General features: G+C 38.2%; 1 non-coding gene across 1 annotated transcript; it reads left to right on the forward strand.

The window, feature by feature from the left end:
- Positions 1 to 3,961: 3,961 nt before the first annotated feature.
- Positions 3,962 to 4,068, forward strand: LOC145071720 (small nucleolar RNA R71). The gene has a single exon (XR_013690728.1). It is a non-coding gene; the product is annotated as a small nucleolar RNA R71 (small nucleolar RNA).
- Positions 4,069 to 6,450: the final 2,382 nt, after the last annotated feature.

Consider the following 6,450-nt stretch of genomic DNA (forward strand, 5'->3'; position numbering starts at 1 on the left):
TATTACTTAGTGGCATCTCTTGTCTTCTTCCAATATTTCCAGTCCGCTGGCATCTGTCACATCTTTTCACAAATTCATACGCATCTTTAAATAGACTTGGCCAATAAAATCCTGAATGCAGGACACGTATTGCAGTCTTTTCACCTTGAAAGTGACCTCCATATTCTGAGTTGTGACATTTTTCTAGAATTTGCTTCTGTTCCATTTCTGGGATACACCTCCTCCACATCTTATCAACATTTAGTCTAAACAAATACGGTTCATCCCAAAAATAGAATTTAGCATCAGACATTAGCTTTTTCTTTTGATGCCAACTAAACCCATCAGGAAATACACCACCTACCAAGTAATTCACAATGTTAGCATACCATGGGTGTTCTCCACTCACTCTCAAAATCCTCTCATCTGGAAAGCTATCTTGAATCACTGGTTGATCATATTTTGTACTCTCTTTATCTAACCTTGAGAGGTGATCTGCAACCACATTCTCAACTCCTTTCTTGTCTCGCACCTCCAGATCAAACTCTTGCAACAACAAAATCCACCTGATCAACCTTGCCTTGGCATCTTTTTTTGCCATCAAGTATCTGATTGCTGCATGATCCGTGTATACAATCACTTTTGCACCAATAAGATATGATCTGAACTTTTCAAGTGAGAATACCACAGCTAAAAACTCTTTTTCAGTGGTTGTGTAGTTTAATTGGGTGCCATTCAGGGTGGTGCTAGCATAGTAAATCGTGTGGAAAAACTTTCCTCTTCGCTGCCCAAGTACTGCACCAATGGCTGTATCACTTGCATCACTCATGATCTCAAATGGCTCATCCCAATCAGGTGCAACAATGACAGGTGCACTAGTAAGTCTTCTTTTCAACTCCTCAAATGCTCTTTTGCATGAACCATCAAAGATAAACTCTCGATCTTGCTCCAAAAGTTGGGTAAGTGGCTTTGCTATTTTTGAGAAATCTTTTATGAAACGCCTATAGAATCCAGCATGCCCTAGAAAGCTACGAATGCCCTTGACATTGATAGGTGCTTCAAGTCTTTCAATAATCTCAATCTTTGCTCGGTCAACCTCAATTCCTTTTTCAGAAACCTTGTGTCCCAACACAATACCCTCTTTTACCATAAAATGGCATTTTTCCCAATTTAGCACAAGATTATGTTGAACACACTTTTGCAATACCGCAGTCAGGTTTTTCAAGCAACTCTCAAATGTATCACCATGGACTGAAAAATCATCCATAAAGACTTCAACAAAATTTTCAACCATGTCTGAAAAAATAGACATCATGCACCTTTGGAATGTAGCTGGGGCATTACATAAACCAAAAGGCATGCGTCTAAAAGCAAAGGTACCAAATGGACATGTGAAAGTAGTTTTGTGTTGATCTTCTGGTGCAATAGAAATCTGATTATATCCAGAGTATCCATCCAAAAAGCAGTAGAATGACTTACCAGCAAGACGATCCAACATCTGATCAATGAACGGTAATGGGAAATGGTCCTTCCTAGTTGCGGTATTTAACTTTCTGTAATCTATACAAATCCTCCAGCCTGTCACTGTCCTCTTTGTGATCATTTCCCCAATATCATTTTGGACTACTGTTGCTCCACCTTTCTTAGGAACACAATGCACTGGACTAATCCACTCACTATCGGCAATCGGGTAGATAATCCCCGCATCTAACCATTTGATGATTTCCCTTTTTACAACATCCTTCATCAATGGATTCAGTCTCCTTTGGTGTTCAACAGATGTTTTTGCTCCCTCCTCCAAATTTATCTTATGCATGCACATTGCCGGGCTAATTCCTTTTATGTCTGCTAACGTCCATCCAATTGCTTTCTCATTTTCCTTGAGAACATCAACCAATTCTTTTTCCTGCACACTCGACAATTGAGATGAGATAATTACAGGCAATGTATCATCATCTCTTAAGTATGCATATTTTAAGTGTGTTGGAAGCTGCTTCAGCTCCAAATCCGGTGCTTTTTCAATAGAGGGTAATGTTGGTGCAGTTACCCTATCCTTTAGGTCCAACTCCTCCTTGACCCATCTCACATCTTCCTTTATTTTCCATTCTTCAATTTCCTCAATATCATGAGTCACTTTACTCAATTGAGCCACTTCTGCATGTACCAAGTTATCTATGACTCGTACAAATGAACACTCTTCCATATTAAAAGGTTGCTTCACAGCCTTAAACATATTGAATGTCCTTTGCTCATCATTCACTCTCAATGTGATTTCTCCTTTTTTCACATCAATCAAAGCTCCAGCTGTAGCTAAAAATGGCCTTCCCAAAATTATTCCACAATCGTCATCGGCTTCATAATCCAAAATGATAAAATCCGCAGGAACAAAGAGATTGTCGATTTTGATAACAATATCCTCGATTTTACCTTCTGGATATACCACTGATCGATCTGCCAGCTGGAGTGAGATAGTGGTTGGCCTAGCTTCTCCAACTCCCAATCTTCGAAAAATAGACAGAGGCATCAAATTTATGCTTGCTCCCAAATCACATAAGCCTATCTTGTCTAACTTTCCAATTCTACAAGGTAGAATGAAACTACCTGGATCATCCTTTTTCACAGGCAATTTGTTTTGGATTATTGATGTGCAAGTTTTTGTCATTGCAACAGTCTCAAATTCTCCAAAAACTCTTTTCTTTGTAAGAACATCCTTCATAAACTTTGCATATGTGGGCATTTGTTTCAAGGCTTCAACAAAAGGGATGTTGATATGAAGTTGAGAAAGGATCTCTAAGAACTTTTTAAATTGCCCATCATCGACTTTAGACTTACTTTGCCTAGGTGGGAAAGGCAAATTTGTTGGTGCAACTATCGCACCAGTTCGAGCATCTTTTTCTTGGGCCTTCTTTTGATTTCCAACACTTGGACTTGAACTTGTTGGACCTTCCTTGTTCACTTTCTTCTGCCCATACTCCTCATCAGTTATGTCCTCAATCTCGACATACTCTTTTTCATCATCTTTCAATTCGTGCTTCTTCTTATGAGTCTCAACACTTACCGGGTGTTGCTCATCATCTGTGACTGGTAAGTCATGATTCTTTGGAGCTAACTCCTTTCCCGATCTAAGTGTGATGGCATTACATTGCCTCTTATCATTGACATTACCTGGATTTTGGGTGTTACTTGGCAACGTTCCAGGTTCTCGTGAGTTCAGTGCTTGTGCTAATTGCCCTAACTGATTTTCCAAATTTCTCATAGCAATTGCTTGATTCTTTTCACGTGCCTCGGTCTTTTGATCTTGTTTGATCATAAACTCCATCATTGCTTTCTCGAAAGGTGACATCTCTTGATTTGATGAAGGCGCTGTCGGTTTTGTACTACTTCCTGATGCCTGGTGGAATGCACCTCCTTGTGGTCTCACTTGTTGATTTGGCATTTGATAAAACCCCGGCGGGTTTTGAGGCCTTTGCTGAAACTGCTCTTGCGGAGGATGCATTTGTTGTTGTTGTCCACCCCATGAGAAATTAGGATGATTTCTCCATCCTGGATTGTATGTTTCAGAGTATGGATTGTTTTGTCGTGGGAAATTTTGACTTCCCATGAAAAATACAGATTCAGGATTCTGTGGGCATTCACTATAATCATGGACGCCTTGACAAACCGCACAAAAGTCAACCTTCTTCTCTTTCATCCCATTGCTTGACATCATATTCTTCATCATGCTCTTGATTGTGGCCAACTCGGCTGCTAATGCATCATTTTGAGCTGCAAGACGAACTTTAGCCGGTGTACTTCCTTTCGAACCACTTGCATGTACCCTATCTGTGGGCCACTGGAATTATTGGTTGCTATTCTATCCAATATCTCCACGCTCTCCTCATAGCTCTTTGTGAGCAAAGCTCCTCCAGCTGATGTATCTACTAGCATGCGTGTTTGAGCATCCAAACCTTGGTAAAATGTCTCAAGTTTCACATCATCAGGGAGTCGATGTGTCGGACATTTTCTCAGCAAATTGTTCCATCTCTCCCACACTTCCCATAACGATTCACCATCCATTTGTTGGAATGATGTGATGGCATTTCTTAGATTTGCATTTCGCGTGGGTGGGAAAAATCTTTTTAGGAATTTTTCTCTTAATTCCTCCCAAGTGGTGATGGAATCAGAAGGCAAAGACTCAAACCAGTCTCTAGCTTTCCCTTGTAGTGTGTACGGAAATAATCTTAGCCTAAATGCATCAGACGTCATGCCTCTTTGTTTGAAATTATCACACATCTGGTTAAAGGAACGCAGATGGGACAAGGGCTCATCACTAGACATACCTCCAAAGAGACCATTGTTATTGATCATCTGAAACATCACAGGTTTGAATTCAAAATTGTCAGCATTAATTGTTGCACTGACAATTGGCGGGTTTGTTCCTTCGAAACCTCTGTTTCCATTATTGTTTACGTTATCTCCCATATCTTCTTGAATCCGAAGTCTCCTCAACCCTCTCAAAGTTCTTTCAATCTCCCAATCAAGCGCAAATTCAGGTGGTCTGAATCTTCGACCGGCCAGAGTAAAATATCCTCAAGATGTTTAAGAGTCTAACAACTACCTAATGTTCTAACTTAAAAATAAAAATAGTTCCCCGGCAACGGCGCCAAAAACTTGTTGACGAAAACGCGTACTCGCAAGTATACGAGGTCGTGCAAGTAATATAGTCGTAAGACCAGATATCGAACCCACAGAGACTATCCTATTCTAAGGAAGAGAGAACTAGGCAATTGATTGCAAAAGTGATTGATTTTATTAAACTAAAGAAACTACTAAAATAAAATTAAACTAAATTCAGCAACGTAAAAAGGACAACTAGAATAATCGAACAAACAAGGAAAACAATTAAACGATTTAAAAATTATGAGAAATATGGGGTTTAGTTGACTTATACGGATTCAACAGTTCTTCTAATGCAACTAATTTGTTAAACCAATTATATAGAAACGAATAACTTAACACCAACAAAAGTTATCAATTACCTCTTGGTCTCATGATTCGATAAAAAAAAAAAAAAAAAAAAAACATTCACTCATATCTCTATGTAGTTCATGATTTTAAAAAGCATTAAGTCCAATGGTTTTGTTAAAAATGCCCTAACACACGTCTATGTTAAGTTTAAGCGAGATAACGAAACCGCACATTCATATTCAAACGATGTCACAAATAAAGCTTCTCTCGAAGTCAATATAAGCATGTAAATATTAAATTTAAACCAAGAAAATTAACCATAACTAACGTTGATCAAGTGCTAGCCAAAATCAAAATTACCCGTCAAAATTTATATTTTTAAAATAAGAACACATTTAAATATGCTATTCGATTTCAACAAAATTGGTTCAAACAAAATCAACTACATTAAAATTACCATCTCACCCTAGTCAACCAAACCCTAATAAAAATTACTCCATAAAATTAAAATTAAACACCACAAACAGATAAAAATCCAACATCATTATCCTTGATTTCAATTCTAATCAACAAAATAAACTTAGTATAGTATCTAACCGCATAGGAATATAATCGGAAAATTTTTTTTTTCAGAATAATAAAGAAAAGAAATCACCCAATTATGGTTCGGTTACCACATGCACCAGTTTTGATTATCATTGTGATGTTCGCTTCCAAAAAGTTCAGAGGGTGACGAAGAATGATAAAGGCTTCTTGGATTTCTTTTAAGCACTGTGCCGGCAGTCGATTCTTTTTTTTTCTTCGTAGGGTTCTCTCCTTTTTTTTTTTCTGTCTCCCTTTTCTTATCACGTAAATAACCATATATATAAAGCATAATTACAATCTTGCCCCTCCAACTTTCATGAATGGTGCAGCCTTAACCCCTTGATCTTTCAATTTTACCATTGTACAACTTTAGCCCTTGATCTTTCAACTTTAATTCAACTCTTACTTTTAGCTTATGATTTTCGTCCAGCAAACTAACTTCAACTTCAACGTCGATTATGAGCAGGAAAACGACCGATTCAGCAAAAACTCAAAACTTCAAACTTGTAGATAATTGTGTCTAGTTTCCGAAACATCTTGAATCGCCTAAATCGGAGTTCGGATGAGCCAGATATGATGAAAACACCGAGACATGGTCAATCTGCCAAACATCTTTTATTCACCTTAATTGCTCGTGATGAATTTTTCTTCTTTCAAATCCGTCAATTCCTTGCTGAAACCATTTGGACATTATAATATGAGTCCAACTCCCACCAAGACTCGTTGAATAAGTGGTGGGGGCCTAAGAAGCTTAGGCAATCTTGTATTCACAAGATAAAATCCGTTAATTCCTTTTAGATTTTTGAACTTCATAAGAGGAAGTCAAACTCCCACCGTGACCCGTAGACTAGGCGGTGGGGAACCCATGAAACACAGGTTGCACTTGCATTAACAAGTAAAATGAATATCGTCGATTCCGATGCAAAGCACAATGTGCTA

The sequence above is a fragment of the Lactuca serriola genome, chromosome 8 (assembly GCF_051521515.1).
Source record: "Lactuca serriola cultivar US96UC23 chromosome 8, Lser_US96UC23_V15, whole genome shotgun sequence".
In the NCBI taxonomy this organism is placed as follows: domain Eukaryota; kingdom Viridiplantae; phylum Streptophyta; class Magnoliopsida; order Asterales; family Asteraceae; genus Lactuca; species Lactuca serriola.